This window comes from Chamaea fasciata, unplaced genomic scaffold (assembly GCF_029207755.1).
Source record: "Chamaea fasciata isolate MVZ Bird 193981 ecotype frontalis unplaced genomic scaffold, bChaFas1.0.hap1 SCAF_3, whole genome shotgun sequence".
Classification (NCBI taxonomy): domain Eukaryota; kingdom Metazoa; phylum Chordata; class Aves; order Passeriformes; family Sylviidae; genus Chamaea; species Chamaea fasciata.
The window spans coordinates 22,574,212-22,592,418 of record NW_027094088.1 but is presented as its reverse complement, the minus strand read 5'-3'; positions in this window follow the sequence as shown (position 1 = coordinate 22,592,418).

Here is an 18,207-nt window from a genome sequence, read left to right as displayed (position 1 = left end):
TTTGGCCAGCTGTTTTTTGGCTGAGTTGCTGAAGTGTGCTAGTTAATATAATGGGGCTCATAGAGGGAACATTGCTTTTCCATAGACTTACAGTCTTGCTTAGAAAAGTGCCACTTTCATAGCTATATACCATTTTTTTCCCCCAGTGTTTGCTTTCCCTCAGCAAAACATTTTTTCATTTACTGGAAAGATCTTCGTGCTATTTGCTTCAAATCCAGTTAGCCCACCCACACAGATGTGTACCATGAGCAAAACAAGAGAAAGTTCACTCAGTCTCCAGCAGCAGTCCCCAGGCTTTGCAAGGCTGAGGCCCATTTTAGAGTAACTGGTAATGTTGCCGTGTCTTTTCTAGCACATGTTTCTTTCTCTCCCCTCTCCCTGTCCCCTTTCTCCCTCAACATGTTATGGCTGGGTGGGTGGGTTGTTGTCTGTGCCCAAAAAGGCTGAAACACTTGGGTTTGATATCTCTGCTGCTAGAGGTGCACTGTCAGCGACCACTAGGCCAGGAGGTTAAAAAAATCAGCTCAGAAAGGAGTGTTCTGGGTCAGTAAAGGACAGAGGCTTAGATATGCTGTTCCAGAGCATGGCTGGATGATGGGCATGGTATTTCTCAGGAAAAGTTAGAACTATTCAGAGTGGGCTGTACACTCTCCAGGACTCTTGGATAAACTTACCATGCAATTATTGCAGGGAGAGCTGTGACTAAAGTGAACAGCCTTTCTACTGTCACCTTCTACAAGCTCCTGAGTGACAGGCCCCTTGCTGTGTCTGAGTAGGCTCTGATGCTGGTTTTTGCTCTCCCTACCTTTTTTAGGAGAAGATGACAGCTATGGTTTATTAAAACCTAGAATTCTGAAGCCATAGAAGAGAGAATCATAGGGTGCTACAATGCCAGGAGTGAGAAAAGACTGCTTAAAATTAGTATTAACTAGAGCAGAGGAAGAAAGTTAAGGACAGAAAATCAGGCATAAGCAGTGACTTCAGAGAAAAGATTTGTATCATGGCCAAATATTTCTTGTGGATAAGTCCCCGAGGTAAACTCTAGAAAAGCAATAGAAAATGTTTGCATCGCTGCAGGAAGATGGAATGAGTTGCCTATGAGGAGCACTATACCCCTAACCTCAGTGGCACTAGGAAATAAAAACCTACAAATGTTTCTTCTCTGCTGCTTGCACTGCCCACTCAGGGCAGTCAGCTTTCTCTGCTGATTCCTTCTGACAGACTGCAGCCAGCGAAGGGAGGCTGGGTCTGCACTGCTCCTTGTGTGCTGCTGAGCATCCCTCTCCCCCACGCAGTGAGTGGAGTTAGCTGGGCACCTCAAAACCAGCTACACTCGTGGAGAACACCCAGAGCACAATAAACAAAAACATTTCCTGCCATGACACGGCCCCTTCTCTCTGAAGTGTCCTCTAAACCGGGGATCCAGAGTGAGCACTGGAGGAGATGTAGAACCCCTGATGGCTTTAACTCTGTGCAGCACCAGAAAACCTGAGCTGCAGGGGTTTTATTAACTGCTGTTGCTTCCTTCTTGCATTCTATTCACCACTTAAAAGTCATTTAACTAGTCATTACACCAGTAGTGTAGTGGTCTGTTTAATTGCTGATTATCTTACACCAAGCAACTTAACTGAGTAAATGCAAATTCTGTATTTTTAGCTCTGAGTGAAAATGATGAAGTGTCATGAAATACTCAGCCAAAAAACAGATGTAGTAAGGCAAGCTGAGCAGCAAGAAATACAACACAGATGGTAACGATAAATTAATTGAAGACACAAGGGGGGGGAGATGCAAAAAAATGCCATGGAGCCTATAAGCAGACAGATGTCAAAAATATCTGTGATTATACACTTAATTGCACCCTCTGTGATTGCTTGATTCCTAATGTACACTGTTGACAAACAATAATCTCCGAAGGGCATTGCCAAGGTTGTTGCCTTTTAAAATGACCACATCTCAAATGCTGACACCGTGCATGATGTCACCTTTGCAGAGGTAATAATTTTTTAAATATTAATTTTTATTATGTGATGAAAAATTCTCTAGTACTAGACCCGTAACTACTTTCACACCACATTTGAAGGGGTTTTGTCTCTGTTTTATCAAAATATGTGTTATTTTATCTTACATTGAAACAAGTCCAGCTGACAGCAACTGACGGATTCCATTAGCCCCAAGAGGCTTCAAATGATTTGTCCTCTCTCATTCAGAAGTGAATTTTTCATTGTTCAAAATTCAGTACAACAGGAGTTTTGCCATTAAATTCAACAGGACCAAGATTTTGCCCATGCTCTGTTTCAGTTTGTTCCAGAGTCTATTGAAACCAATGCGAGGGGAGGAGGGATTTAAGCTGATTTGGAAAGGAATTTAAAAAAGGGGGGGAGTGTAATGATAATGCCATCATTTCTGAATACAAATATAGAAGGAATTTAATTATTGCTCCATTCAGTGTGTAACCTCATTGTATCACTGAAACTTCATGGGATGTGTTGTGCAAGGAACACTAACTTTAACACTAACTTCTCCCTTCAGGAGAGAGCAGTAGGAAGAAAAAAGACAAGGACACCTAAGTAACTGCTTTGGGGATTTGAAACTGAAGGACAAAACAGTAGTAAGATTCTCTGGAGGCAAGAACTGAAAACTCAACAAGTCCCAGTGGGATCACACTGTTTGTGCAGAGGCTCCCAAAGAAAGCAAACCCCTCCCATTTCGAGACAGACAGAGCTCTGGAGTGTGCCTGTATTCCTCCTTGGGTCTAAAAGATGCTTCTTTTAAACACTGAGGAAAAGATGCAGGTTACAAAATCTCCTGGTCATTACACCCTGAAACCTTAAAGCCTACATTCCACACTTAGGGAAGTAGGAGCAGCCCTTCCTCGTTGCCAACAATGGCTTAAGAATGAAAGTTTCTGAAACGGTGGTGTTTGAGAGAGAGACACCCTCTTGGCATTTGAATTAAGCCCATATTTTCTCAGATATCATTTATATCCATGGACTCTTTCCAGGGTCACCCACACAGCACATGGGAAGCACTTGCATCTAAGTAAGTTTCAACCCAGCATTTGGGGCTCCCCTTGCACTGCTCCACTGACCTGCTGAGCACTCCAACACTGGCCATAAGCCCCAAATACCTCTTGGCATAGCTGAGAGCAAAAGCTGGCATACTGCAGCCCTCACACTGCCTTGGCCCGGGAGAGGATTTTCCCGTTGTTGAGGCTGTTTCCTGCTTTCCATCTCCTTTCACCTCTGAGCCTGCACGGAGGGATGTGCTGCTGCAGAAGTTGCAAGAGACCGGCTCAAATGGGCTGGGAAAGCAGAGGGCAGGCACAACAATTTACCCTTTCCTGCACACAGTGTTTTGGACAGGCTGAGTGAGTGTGTTGCCTCCGCTGCCTCCTGACTTCATGTCTAAAGCCTGGAGAGCCTGAGTGTTGCAGGGACAAGGGGGCACCTCAGTTGCTCCTTGTGGGTCACAAACAAGCCTTTAAAAAAGCATCACAAAGGGAAGGTGGGGAAACCCCAGCGTGAGTTTGTTTTCCCAGATTTTATCAAACTTGCTCTCTTTAAAATGTGAATTCTTACGGTAAATCTTAAATGTCTTGAACATAATTCCTTCAGTTAAACACCCATTTCCCAAAAGAGATGTAGCATTACCCACGCACAGACAAGTATTTCTTTCAGTGTGGGAGGTCAACATTTGAAACTCTAATCCCAAAAATACTGAGATTTATTCTAACTCTAGAGCATTTCTATCTCTTTAGTTAAATTATTTAGATTTAGGTTTAAATCCAACCAAACGACTGCCCTTTCCTGAAGGCAGGCCCCAGGGCAAGGCACTCACTCATTCCCTGGCATTACACCGGGACCATCAGTAATTGAGGTCAGGGGAGCTTCGCTGGGGAAGGTGTTAAATGCAGTGATTTAGCAAGAGCACGGTTCAGTCTCTTAAGCAGAAGGTGATCTACAGAAGCAGATGCATCTAGTAGACTGTATTCACAACACGTACAGAGTCTGTTCAACCAGCCCTGAGCCTCTGTGCCCACCAGTGAGTTACAGAACCTCGCTGAAGCACGATCCTGCACACCACTGGAAGGCAAAATTCCATACCTGCAGCATGAGGCAGCAGATGCAGGAGATCATGCAGAGGCATCAAGAGAGATCATTCATCAAGAGATCATTCTCTGCATCAAGAAAGCTATCTAGACTGACAGAACTCAGGCTCAGCCTAGATGAGATGTTCTGATACGATGCTTACCTGACACCCCACCCTTCTGTATGACAGGAATTGTTTTGGGCCTGCCAGCGGAATGTTCTACAACTTAACTCAAAATTGTAATTACTTGACAGGCTAATGCTCATTTTCCTATAATTGCAGCTGTCTGTTTTCTGTTGTGATTCCAAATGGTTAAGCAAGCTGTATACTTGGGAGGCATAATCTGCTGTAATACGGCTGTGGTCTGATGCATGCACCTAGATTGGAGTGTTACTTAAGCTTTAATCCCCAAGAAATCAGTGATTACCCACAGGAGACAAATGGAGGGCTGTTTATAGTATAGTTGCTAGACAACAGTGCACCATTGAAAGTATATTTGTCCAAAGATTAACTGCATCTCAGGGGCTGACAACTTTTCCAACCACCTGTTTCTGAAAAGTGAAGTTTAAAACATCTAGATTTTCAAAAGAAAGGAGAGCTACCTGATAATTGCTTGGCATTTTCAGGGGCACAGGGAGATGATGAGTGCAGTGCAGAATGTAGAGGAAGGGGCTTCTAAGGCTTACTCTGCTGAGAAGTGAAGGAGCAGCATGATGAAAACTCTGCACAGGTCTTTGCCACCCCTCTGCACACACAGGGTGTGCATTTCCCCAGCTTTTATACAGCAGTGCCAGGCAGCTGCTTTAAAGCCTTTCATTCCCTGCCTCCCTCAGAGAGTAAAACCAAAAATAGTAAAGAAATTACAGAAAGCTTACCTACCATCAAATCCATCTGGTTTTCTCCTGTTTCCTCTTCTGAGTGTTACAGCAACTACCTTTGTTCCTTTTGGAAAAGGGGGAAATGTAAATGGAGCAGAGTGTAAATGAACTTACCAAGATCTATTTGGCAATGCTTAAATGCAAACTATATGGATAATGTCCAATTTAAATGGTGCTTTCTTACTTACTGCAGTGCTGTCACGCTTAGTTTTGCCTCTTCCAATAGCTTTACCTCTTCTTATAGTTTTTATTTTGTTTTGGTTTTGGTTTTTTTTAATTTTTTTAATGTCTCTTTGACCACACTGTTTTTATCTTCTTCCCAATACAGCAAAAGAAGCAAGGAAGGAATATGTGGACAGGGGAGGGGGTCCTTTGTGTGGAAGAAGCAGAGGGATAAGAAATCCAACAGAGACTCAGAAAAGCAAGATTTTCCTGACCTGTCATTTCAAATACTGTTTTCATTTTTTACGAATCAAGTGTCTCTATTATATAGACTTTACAATATATGGCCTCTGTGTTGCTTGACAACTTTCTGAATTAATCTGGGTTTTGTTGGGGTTTTTTTTGCAGGGAGAGATCTGTTCAAAATGGACATGAATTCTTAAAAATCTAATCCTCTTAAATTATTTTTTCAAAGCAGCAGAGTGAGCAGTGCCATCCCATCAGTGCTCCCCCTCCACAGCTTGGATCACTGGCTGGCCCAAACACGGGGAAAGTACTTTGCTGGAGAAGCTGCAAGGCAAATGTGGCTGATGCTGCAGGGGCTGGGAGGTCACCCCAGCCACCATGGGTGTTGAGAGAGCATGAAGCACATGGTGGTCTTCCCTGACAGTTCTTCATCTAATTTATTCCTGAACACGCAGGGATCCTGTGGCCTCCCTTGGCTACTAGCTACAAGTTTCATGGTAAGATTTTTCTTCCCATCTAATGTAAATTCTCCTTCACTTAGATTAACCTGATTTGCCCTCACCTTGTACCAAGCAGATGTGGAGAACAACTGCCACAGTAGAATACCTGTGGCTTGTATTTATCCCATGACCTGCTGTGACCCTCTTGTTCTTATTTTGCAGTACTTGTGCCACTTGTGTAGTTGTACATTCCTAAATGTAGAATTTCACCTTCCTCATCACTGAATTTCATCCTGGGCCATTTTCCCTACTAGTCCAAATCATCTTAAACTCAGGCCCTCACTCCAGGTGAGTCCTTCAGTCCTTTCAGGCAAGGAGGTCACAGCAAAATTATATAAATACATTCTCCAGTTAGCACCACTGGACATAATAGTAAAAGTATCCAGTAGAGACAAGCTCACAGCACATCCCTGTGAGACCTTATTTGAAATTACCTCTTTATCTTGAGATAAGGGAACCAGAGAGAGCTCAGAGAGTGGTTTTTCAACAAACATTTCTTTGTTGTGGTGCTTCATCTACACCACAGGGTCCCTAGTGCACCATCAACTTCTAAATTATTGCACAGAAATCTGTGCAGCTGAGAGCAGGATCTGGCCAGCACATTAGTAATATTTGCTGTTCTGGTCTGTTTCAAAGTCATCAAGATGAAGACTCTCTATTCTTAGCTTGAGTAGTGGTATTAATGCACAGCACTGCAAGAAAAGCAGAGAAATATGTTCCCCTAAGAGCTACCTTTTTGTGGGACAAAGGCAGTCAGGGCCAACCACAGCTCCCAGGACACCCATTTTAGACACATATACTCAGAGCCTCCAAAGTACATGACACACATCCTCCCAGGCTGAAGCTGGAACTTGCTTGCAAATTCAGAGGAAGATTTAAACCTGCGTTATCTGCATGAATTTGAAGGGACAGAAGAGAAATTAAATGAACTTCATCAAAGGTGCCCTCCCAGTAGATGTGCCAGGAAAATTGCATCCATTGTACCTGAGCATTTTGTTTCTTTTCTATGAATAGTGTCACAACATGAAAATTCAGAATGTGCAGGCTCAGTTTCATGAGGGATTTTGCTCCTTTTTTGCCTTACCTAGCAGAAAACCCCAGAATATGACAGATTTCAGTACCTCATACCCAGTGTGGAAAACACCAATTTAATAAATGGGATTATTTGTCCAAATAAAGGAACTGAAACTGCTGGAAAAGTGAGGTCTGGGTGATCAAGCAGCTCTGTGAATAAGAGCAGAAGCAGTGTAGAGAGAAAATGTAGAAGCAAGAAATTATTTTCTCATGCAAAAGCTGTCCACCCCCTTATATCAAGAAACGACAAGCCATTCCCTCATGGAAATGAGCAAAAAATACTGAACATCTCTGTTCAACATAGCTTTGCAGATTAATTCTCTGTAAAAAGATAGTCTCTGTCCCATCACACTCACTTGGTGTCTCCATGGACTCAGAGAGGAAAAAGACTTGAAGCGCATCAAGTGAATACTGTTGCTGCTCCAGTCTCTGAGAGGATCACTCTCATCATCCCCCCACTGCTAGCGCTTGTAGTTTGGAGGAAAAAGCCACACATGGAGATGGGCAAGTGACTGGGACATGTTCCAGGGTCGGAGCTCAGTCCAACAGAGGGAATGGGAGTCCTTTGTGGCAGTGGGCACAGCTTGTCCCATGGCTTTGCCTGTTTGGAGTGGATGCTGCAGTTCCGCTGACCAAAGGCTGACAGCCTGCAAGTGGTGCTGGTGCTAAAACACACCAGTTACTTTCTCAGCCCATGTCTGGAAGTGAACATGGAAAGCAAGAGGTTAAAAATGGAACTCTTTTCTTTCCTGAGCACTGCTATTACTGTGAAATGGTCTCTGCTCAAAGCTTGCCTACGGGGAGGAAGAGACTGTCATTTGAGAGCACCTACTGCAAGGATATTCTTATTCTGCTCTGAGACTGCTTTTTCCCAATTATCTCAAATAACATATTCCATAAGATTCAAGGCTGTCTTATTTCTTCCATGCAGTCAAGCCTCAATTGTCAGCAGAAGGCAAAACAGAAACCTGATGGACAAGGCTACTCTCCTGAAGAGGGAAGGCTGCAGGCACTGCCCTCTCTGAGGACCCATTTTAGCAGCAGGTAGCAGAACTAGACAGATTCCCCTGGAAAAATTACTGACAAAAAGTCAAATGCAAAACAAATGACCTGTTCTACTTTCATCTGCTTACTAAAACAAAATCACTTGTCAGCAAGGGGAACATAAACACACGGTATGTTGTCATGGCCTGGCAGCTTGTACCATCTTCATTTTGCAAGGACAGTCCAGCACAGATTCCTGCAGGCAGTGACCAGCTTTCTCTGACAGCCTGAGTGCTTCTGACAGGGAAGTGCTCACACGGCCCTAATTCTGGTGGGAAATGTAACTTCTGGAGTGAGATACTTGCAGAAGAGAACCTATGATGTTCAAAGCAGAGAGTCTGATTGCCATCTTATCTTTCCCTCCAGCCTTTGGATGTCTCTAGTTCCTCCTCAAAGCCCAGCCCTACACTCTCATATGAAATGTGGTGTAGAGAGACTCTGGGACTGGACCCTGGTGCCTATCAGGAGTGCGGATCCTGCCCAAACTGTGAAGCTGCTCCATTTCACAGAGGGCTGCACTGCCCTGTACAGAAGTTGTAGCTGGAGAAAAAGCCCTCTTCACATCTTGTTGCTGGTGTGATGACTGTGGAGGAGCAGACAGGCTAAAGCAAACAGTGCAGCAGCAGTTAGTGCTCTGCTGAGAAAGAGAGCACATGTGTGTGCAACATAGATGGAATTCCACTCTAGAAGGCCAAACAGCAGACCTGGTGATCTAATGTTTCAGATATTTTCCTTTTGATGAAGTACATTTCTGGCGGCTGCAGGTCAGCAACTATGACCCTGAAGGACTGGATATTCAGTCTAAGGTGTACCACCAATCTGTGCTGACCCCACTGTGTTCACACCAGCATGGAGCATCACCCATGCATCCACCAGAGCAGAACCTGGCTTGGGATGCCTTCACCCTCTCTTTACTCTTGTGTCAGCCCTGCTCTGGGTGAATCACACACTCAAACTTTAGACTGGATAAGTGCTCATAACAGAAGGTCAAATTTTAACCCAGCACAGCAACAGAGAGTAGAGGTCTCTTTCCTGCTGCAAATATTTATCTAGCACATTACTGGTGCTTTGGGACATAATGATAGAAGATTAGAATGATCGTGATCTCTGCAAAAAGTGGCTTGTCATGATCTGTGAAACACAGCTCAGCCAGAATGAACCTGGTCCTAGACCAGCAGCTGAAATGCAAGGAAGCTGAAGGGAAGAAACATTAATGTGTTTTCAGTGATAGGGCTACAAGAGGATTAGTTCTGTGATGTCTGAGTCCAGCGTTCCAGAAACTGAACTGGCTTCTGCAAAATAATTCATTATCTCTACTGAAAGGCTTTGCTGGGGATTTGAGAAAGGACACAGAGAGTGGCCAAAAAATCACACTGGCTCCAGGGGCCTGATCTTTGGCATTGAACTGATGTTCATTGTATGTTCGCAAAAGAGGGCTGGAAGGTGGAGATAGACACCCATGGGCACTATGACACTATAAAAAGTAGCAGGGCCAGCTCAAAAATGGCTGAGGCAACAGTACAAGGGAAAGAAGAAAGAAAGATTGAGTTGTAGGAAATGTTCACTGAGCTTATACCACAGATCCTTCTTTTTTTTTTTTTCCCTCCGTAACATACTGGTGCTTGACAAAGACAGATAAATGCAGTTTTGAGTTATGATACCAACAGTAATGAAATCATCACACCATCGAGGAATGCTGTTTTCAGCAGAAACACATCGGTCAACTCTCACATGGCTTTCAGAATCCTGATTCAGACGGCTTTGTGACAGGATTTACCTGCACATTTGTTCTTTAAGGTCTTTTATAGCTATTAGAGCTATTATTCAGCTCACTGGGTGGTTTATTTATTTTTTATGGAAGCTGTAAGTGTCCTGAGAAATGGCGTTCTTCCCAGTGACCGAACAGGTACCATACGGAGAGCTCCTCGCCTGCCATCTGCTCCAGCCTAGTGGGAGGGACCAGCTGCAGAGGCAGCAATCACTCAATTTCCTCTGACACTTAGTCCTTGAGGTCTCTGCTGATTGCCCACAACAGTCCAGTAAGTCTTACTTGTGATGTGCACAGCTATCCAATAAGAAGTGGATTATGACCATCTGTCCCGCTAACAGCCCGGGTTCCTCAGTGGTGATTATGCCCTGTAAGCGCAGGCAGCGCCTCTGAGATGAGCACAGCCCTAACAATTTCTGGCAGTCAAGGACCTGGCCGCTTCTCCGAGCCTGCACTTACCACAGGCAATGCCACAGTGTTCTGCTTGGCTGAGGGCTCTGGCACCCTTGACACAGCCAAATGTGTCGTGACTGCTGGGGCAGCGTTTTGGCAGAGGTCAAGCAGTGTGCAGCAAGTGACGCGGGACACGAGGGATGACAGTCGGGGCACAGCTGGTGCCCAGCGTGTTGCTCACCTCGTTCCAGTGACACACTGAGTCCTGGAATCTGTAATGAGTAATTCTTCTGTAACAGGGTGAAATATGTGTGTGTGTGCACTCTTAGCATGTTTGGCAATCATTTAATGATAGATTTGTCCAGGGAAGGTGGAAGATGCACAAATATTCAAAGCACAACTGTTCTGGGAGCTGATTACAGACACTGAGCTGTCCTCCCAGGTTTTGGGCTGAAGAATAAGACCTCATGTCACTGGTTAAACTGTATTTCAGGCACAACAGGACTCAGGAGCTGTGCTGCAGGGACTGACTGACAGCAAGGCAGGGAAAAGGGATTAGTCCTTCAGGTCAGCAAAAGAGTAAAGGAATTGAGATGACAAAAATAGAGTGCAGTCTCAGAGGTGCAGATTGCACTGCATGGCGGTGGAGCACCTTGTTTTAGAGGTTTCTGAAAGTGACAGAAAGAGCAGGAAATAGAGATCTCCTGACAATCTTTATTACCAGCACTCACTCCACTTGCCCTGCCACACACAAACCTGCAGACACACACCTGGGTTTTTACACACATACTTAGCAGCCAGCTTGAAGAGGACAAAAATGTAAGGGTCACAGAAGTCTATTCTTAATAACTGCACAATGAGAAAACTTAAAAAGAGGAACCTACTGACTCTGAAGTAAAAGGTGCACAAGTTATAATAAGATGATTCAATTTCTTTGAAGTTGAAAATACTGGCGCTCCTGTAGTTTTACCAGCAGCTTTCAGATTAGGCATCTGCTCAGGCATTGCCTAGAGTGGGTGTGAGGGTCACTTAAGAAAAATGGTTGTGGAAACTCAAGCCCTCCTTCCATTCTGCAAGCTGGCTGCAAGGAAACCACTGATGCCATTCACCAAGAGCAGGACCAGCCAGAGCCTTTTGAGGCACTGGTAATGTTGTATTCACTGGAGAAACAACCTGTTAGTCTCACTGGAGTGCCACACTAAGCACATGGGCAGATGTGGAGATGCAAACAGCAGAACGGGGGGACGAGTTACTGCTCACCCCAAAGGCTTGTGATGGGCAAGACCCAGGCATAACAGCTCTGAGCACAGAATAGCTGCAGTGGTGGAAAAGGCATGTTTCCTTTCATTCATTCATTCATTCATTCATTCATTCATTCATTCATTCATTCCTAACACCACTGCTTTTGCTTCCTTAGACCCTAGCAGAAGTTTTAAGGCTCTCTTTTCAGGGAGGGGCGTTATTTTCAAAACCCATGCCTGTCAACTGCAGTCGCTGCAGCCTTTGAAAGAAAAGCAGGCTATCGAAGCAGAGAAGAGTCAAGCTCCTTACACTCCAAGGGACTTTGGGACCAGGTGTGGGCTCATCTCTGCAAGTAGATGTGAACTGCCAGGAGTGCTGAGATTTTTTTCCTATGCAGCCACCAGGCAGGGCCCAGAAGTGAGTAAACTTTCCTGATGCAGCTCAGGTTAGAGGTGACAACAACCAAACCAGTCCTAAATCTTGATGATCCCTGCCTACCAGTAGCATATGCCCTGCACATCTCTTAACATGATTGACAATTTCTGTTGAAAAAAAAAGGCCCACCAAATATTACAGGTCAAAAGGGAGCCCCTGTGTAGAGCTGGAGAAAGGGTTTGGCCCTGTCTCAGCAGCACCAAAGCACACAACAGCTTTTAAAGGAACAAGAATAGACTGAATAGCTAGAAGCAAGGCAGTTTTACAGCAAGGTCATGTGCCCCCTCCACCATGGGAAGGCTTTTATCTATTTGGAAATTATTACTGCTCAATCTGAATGTGGCATCTTTAAGGACCAAGATGTCCTTTTTTCTCACAGGCTGCTTCCCTCCCTGGAAAAACCCCTGGTTCACAGTTACCTTTGAGCCAGTAACTAGCTATGTAACTGCTAGAAACAACTCAGATTTCATCACCAGGCCCCACCTGTGCCTGAACATGTCCATTCCAAGTTACACTGTCATGTTCTTTAGCACTTCTCTGGCAGGTGCTGGTGTGGTGGCAAAAACTGACAGCTTTGCCTTAGGTCTGTCCTTAGGAATGGTCACTGCTGTTAGTACTGGATTATTCCTGCTCCAACCAGGCATGGAAATTTGCATACGAGGCCTGCGTGGAGGCTGCACCATGGCTTAAGCTGGTTTCAATTGGCACAAGTTTCTTGGCACTAGTGATGTGATATAGATATTTCAACCTCTGGAGGAAAAGCAAGGCCAAGCTTTGTTACAAACTTCAGGTGAAATCCTAAAATTAGCATTAAGCAGAGTGACTGCCTGAAAAATCAGAGTGACAGCTTGTGGACTGAAGGCAAAAACCTGAAAGCCTAAGAGTTTCTATGGGGCAAAGTGCTTCAGGTGGCTTTGGGCATGGCCATGTGCCAGCTGACACACACACAGGGTCTTCCAGCTAAAACTAGAAACAAATTCACCTCTAGACTCTCCTCAGGCTTCTAAAAAATTCTCTGTTTGATCTCAACAGCTCAAAGATAAAACTTAGAAGTTCTCAGGACTGAAGGAGCAGAATCTCAGAGGGAGTTTAAGCCAGCTTGCCTGGCCAATTGATCAAAGACACTCCCTGTTCAAACAGATGGGAGCAGAGCAGGTCTCTTCATGATCCAGCAGAGAAAAAATTTCCTCGAGCACAAAAATAGCCTAAACAAACCTGAATGTGTATTACAACCTAAATAGCACTGCCTCCCATCTGTTAGATAAGGGATAATCAAAACCTACGATGTCCTGCAAAAACTGACAAGGACTCTTTGCCTGAGACAGAAATCCCAGTATCGTGTTTCTGGAGGGACTCTCACTGCCATGGAAGGGGTGGTCCTGTGTTAGATCCGACCTGCACCTCTTGCTTGTCCCAGAGTAAGCTGGCTCCTTACAGCACGTGCTGAGAACACTGGCCCGTGTCTTTCTCTTTCTGGCCCCCTCATGCACATGCCTGGGCTCTTGCCAGAGCTGCTCTTTGTGCCATTTGAGCCAAGCCCAGCTGAATTCCAGCACCACAGACTTACTGTGAAGGAGAGGAGATTGCTCTTGGTCACATCTGTTCTTCTCCCTGGCTCGCTCCTGAGGCTCACAGCAGGTTCCCAGTGGCCTCACAAAGCTCTCAGCAAAACCTACCTGGCAGCTCCCTGTTTCCCAGCATCAACAGAAAACAGGCAGCCCCACAGTCATCTCAGTGCACAATGCTGGGGGCTGTGCTGGGCAGGCAGCCAGACCTGCTAATCCATGCCAGGGCCATGGAGTAACCATGAGCACCCCTGGCATAGCCAGGAAGGGCTGGACATGCCATGGGGCACAGTTTAGGCATATGCAGACAGGCAGGGCAGAGTGGCTGTGCTCCTGACAGGATTTGCTATCAGAGTGTCTTTTCAGGGAGGATTAGCAAAACTTGCCCCTGAGTGAGAAGTGAGCAGGACAGCCGTGGTCAGGCAGGGTGTGCTTGCAGGAGATGAGCACTGGACCACTTTGGGGTTGATTGCTGCTGCTGCTAAAGCTCCAGGCATTTGCAGCAAGGTATTTTAATGGAAACTAAAAGCTTTGCAGAAGGACAGCTTGAATCACAAGTGAGCGACAGAAAATTGACAGGCTAATTCTATGTTTCATTTTTAGCAGCATTATTCTGAGGTGTAGGATGGTGGTTAACTGATTTAACCAAGTTCTTACTTCACATAAGAGAGGCAGAACAAAGAAAATTACTGGGTTTTTTTTCTTTTTGCAATTTTTCATTATAATCAAGCAGCAACATGCATACCTTTAGCTAGACTTCCATCTATAAACTGTTAATTGCTAATGAATGTGATTGTAAGAATAGTTTTGCTTGAAAACTATACATAGAGCAGTAACTGTGCACTTAGGTTTGTGAAGAAACAAATAGTTTTACTTTTAAATTCCATGTGATTTCCGTCACCCTCAGACTGGCTGAACACACTGGAGTGCAGTCCTTGGAGATGCCCAAAAATGTACCAAAAGACAAGACAAGGAGAGAGCAGCTCTCCCTGGCCAGACAGCCTTAAGGACAGGCAGGCTTCCCCAGGGAGGGGGTGCAGGCTGTGTCCATCAGCCAGGATGAGTGCAAGAAGGGGGGTCCTCCCCAGATCCCAAGCCCATTCTCTACACAGAGAGTGGTTGAGCTACTTCACCTCAATCTCAGCAGGCTCCAGCTTGAGGGACAGAGGTGCACTCCCAGCTTCTTTGGAATCATGCCTGGAAGGATCAGGTGCCAGCATCAGTTCCCAGTAGTACATGAACTTGTAATTAAACGCACAAACAAAACTGCTGATAGGGGTGTGCCTATATTAGGCTGAGGTGTAGGCTTAGGCTAAAACCCAGCTTTGTACAGTGGGTATCACAGGGAACAGGAATCTTCCAGGTTAGCTGGTGATCCTTTGTCCTTAACCCAAATGATAGCAAGGATGTAGTGTTTGGCAGATGCTGGCAGGATGAAAATTCCCTCTTTTCTCTCCAGCTGCCTCTTGGCAGGGACAGGGTGGGGGTGGATGCAGAAGACAAACCTCCTCAGCCCTTTCAGCTGCTACTTTCCTAGGAAAGCCAGAAAGCTCAAGTGGTTCTAGGGTGTTCCTCTCCCATTCATGGCTTCGTTTGATCCCATTAGGGTCTCTCTGCAGAAATGCTCACACTTGTGGCACATCTTCCCTGCTGTAATTTCCCTTTGCAGGGCTCACAGCTTGGCTCCTGCTGCGCCCCTGCTTTGGCAGAAGGGAGCAGAGTATCACATGGCCCCATGCTCCACCCCGACCCCAGCTGCGTGCCCAGCAGTGCTGCTCTGACTCGCAGCTGGCACTGGGGGCTTCCCACGCCGGCAGCCGGCACACCCTGAGTGCTCACGGCTGCCAGATTCCCACCAAGGGGTCTCAGATCAGCAGGAGAACAGAGCCCTGAACCCTGCTGGAAGCTGTCTCCCTACCTTCCCTCAGCCACCTGAGATATGGTGACAGCTTTCCTAATAACATTTCAGAGTTCTGATAATCAGTAATGTTTAGGGGGTTCACCAGTTACGCTTTGTTTTCCTCTCCTCCAAAGGTTTGATCTCCCTCCTCACAGAGAATGTCATTTTTAGAGTGTTGTTCAACAACACTTATCCTTTCACAGCAGCAAAATCCTCATTAGTGAGCCTATGAGCAATGATTATTACCCTGACTACGAAAGGGCTTTGTATTTGCACTTCTTTTCCTTGCTGATCACCCAGTCCTGTGTGCCAATCCAAATAAGACCTTCACTAGCAACATGAGAAAACCAATGTTGTGTAGGCTAAGCTGGGCAGGAACATAATCTGCTTAATTACCTGAGGTGGGAAGGGTTAGACTCTGACCTGAGCTATGATAGGTATAAGCTGTCTACAATCTAAATTCCCTCAGAGCTCATGAGAATCCAGAGTCTGACTCACATCTCCAGAGGTAAGTTTTATGGAATAGTCAGGAGACAGGGTAACATGTGTCCTGGCCAGACCTCTCTAGCTGCTGTCCTTCCTTCATCTTGTCTTCTGTTTGGTCTGAGATACCTCCTCAGTGGCAAACACTCCTTTGTGCACTATTTCCGTCCCAAAAGAGCACTACTACTATTTCTATGCCACTGAAGCCTAAACAGGAATAGCACTCAAGCCAGGGAGAAGAAACCACCAAGGTGTCTCTACTTCTCCAACAACTTTCAAGAAGTTCCTTCCCTCTTTCCTGAGTTTTGCCTTCAAAGTTTTCCCTCAAGTCTGCAGAGCAGCTTCTCCTGATGCTGCAAGGTCCATATATCCCCCCAAGCTGTAGTCATCTGCTGCTGTGGTGCCTCGGTAGCTCTGGGGTTTGGTCCAGTCTCACAAGGCAAAACTGACACAGAAATCCACACAGACAAAGAGAAAAAGTGATCTTACAAGAGTGGCAGATTTTTAAAGCTGTTTTTCTCCATAAGCTGAGCCTGTATTTGAACGCCAAAAGCAGGTCATTTTTAGCTAAAGGGCACTGACAGGGAAGAGGCATTTACTGAGCTCCCTTATGGCAACAGACTAGAAACCCTCTCCCACTGCTCCTTCGCCTCAAAGGGTGTAGTGAATAGGAAACAAACCCAGCCCTCCTGGATCCTCTGATCTCCAGTAATCCGGCCCGCTGGCCTCCTGCAGCAATTTTCTCCATAGCCCACCATGCAGCTTGCCCTCATTGCCCTGGGCCTGCTTGACCCGGCTCTACCTTCATTTGCGCTAGCAGCAGCATTACATAAATCACTTACTCACTAATGATGTCTCTCTTAAGTAAGCAAATAGGATGACATCACCCACCAGCGACACACCAGCTGCTCAGGGAGGGAGGGAAGGGCTGAGCCCTGTCTGCGTGGGTGTGCACACACAGACCGCTTGAGCCATGGCTGCGTGGCAGAACCCAATCCTCCCAGGAATGGAGACAGGATCAGCAATAATTCGGGCCTGGAAGACACCTCAGGGGATCTCAGCCCACTCTTCTGCTCACATTAGGGTCAGCAATGAGACCAGACCAAGTTGCTCAGTGCTTTATTCATCTGAATCCTTCAAACTTCTGAGGATGCAGCAAATAGCTTCTCTGGGCCACCTGTTCCAGGTTTCAACTGTCCTCACAGGGAAACATTGCTTCCTTGAATCCAGTCTGACTTCTTTTTACAACTTAATGCCATTTTCCAGTTGTAAAGGTGGTTTTAAATACCCCTATACACAAAAATATAATGTAGATGCACTCAAATCAATCCACATCTCTTCCCACATCTTTGTTCATAGCAGCCCAAGCCTTCTCCAGCCTTTAATAAACTTGTTATACAATATTTATTGTACACGGCATCATTTAACTTGTCTGTGGGAGTGCAGAAATCGGTTCATCTCCTAAATACCTCAAGCAAGCAGGAGTATAGGCACTAAGGCAGCTAAAATGACTGCATAGCTTATGCTTTGTCCAGATGCTGTATTATTCATTCATACTACAGAAAGCTACTGTTCACTTATTTCTCACAGCCTCTCTCCAGGCAGGAGGATCCCTGCCAGGTGCTCATCTCCAGAAAGTGTCTTCTTGCCCAGCTCAGCCTTCTCCATGAGGACACATGGTCCCATGCTTGGAGCAGCCCTTCTCCAGCCCAAGCTGGCTGCTGACAGAGACCACACAAAGTCTCCTGTGTGCTGGGGCTCTGGCACTGGCCTCAGGCTGTGTTTTGCAAGGAAGATCTTCAACCCCCCCAAACCATTGTCACTCAACAGGACTCTACCCAGCACCACCTAATTTTGCTTCACCCAGAAGAGTGGTCAGTAGGATCTGGCGTGAGTTGCTGTGATAGTCACGAAAGGAAATCACATCCACCTGCCACATTCAGCAGCCATCTAGCAAACTGACAGCTGGTGAAGAGGAGGGAGTGAAATGAGGCATTGGAAAGCACCAGAAGAAGTGGTGTATTTGTTAATACCCACTTTTGGCAAGGGAACTTTGCTTGAGATGGTTTGGTGGCATAATGCACAACCACAATGGTGCTAGTTTGCACCTCTGGGCCCAGAAGTCTCTAAAACGGAATCAGATCAGAAAGATCCTAACAATTCTCAGGTCCTACCATTATGCACAGAGCAGTTCTGCATTACACACATGGTGGAAACAAATATTTCCACCTGCACTGAGACAGTTACTTCCAACACCAAAATCAACAAATGTATCAAAATCACTAATTCCCTATCCTTGCACCTAAAACGTGCTTTCAAAATTGCCAACTTTAACATAAAATCAACTTCAGGGTATTTTTATTTCTCTTCTGATTTTGAGCCTCTTGGGTGTGCTCCAGTTCTGTTGTGAGGCTTCTTTCTAGAAAGA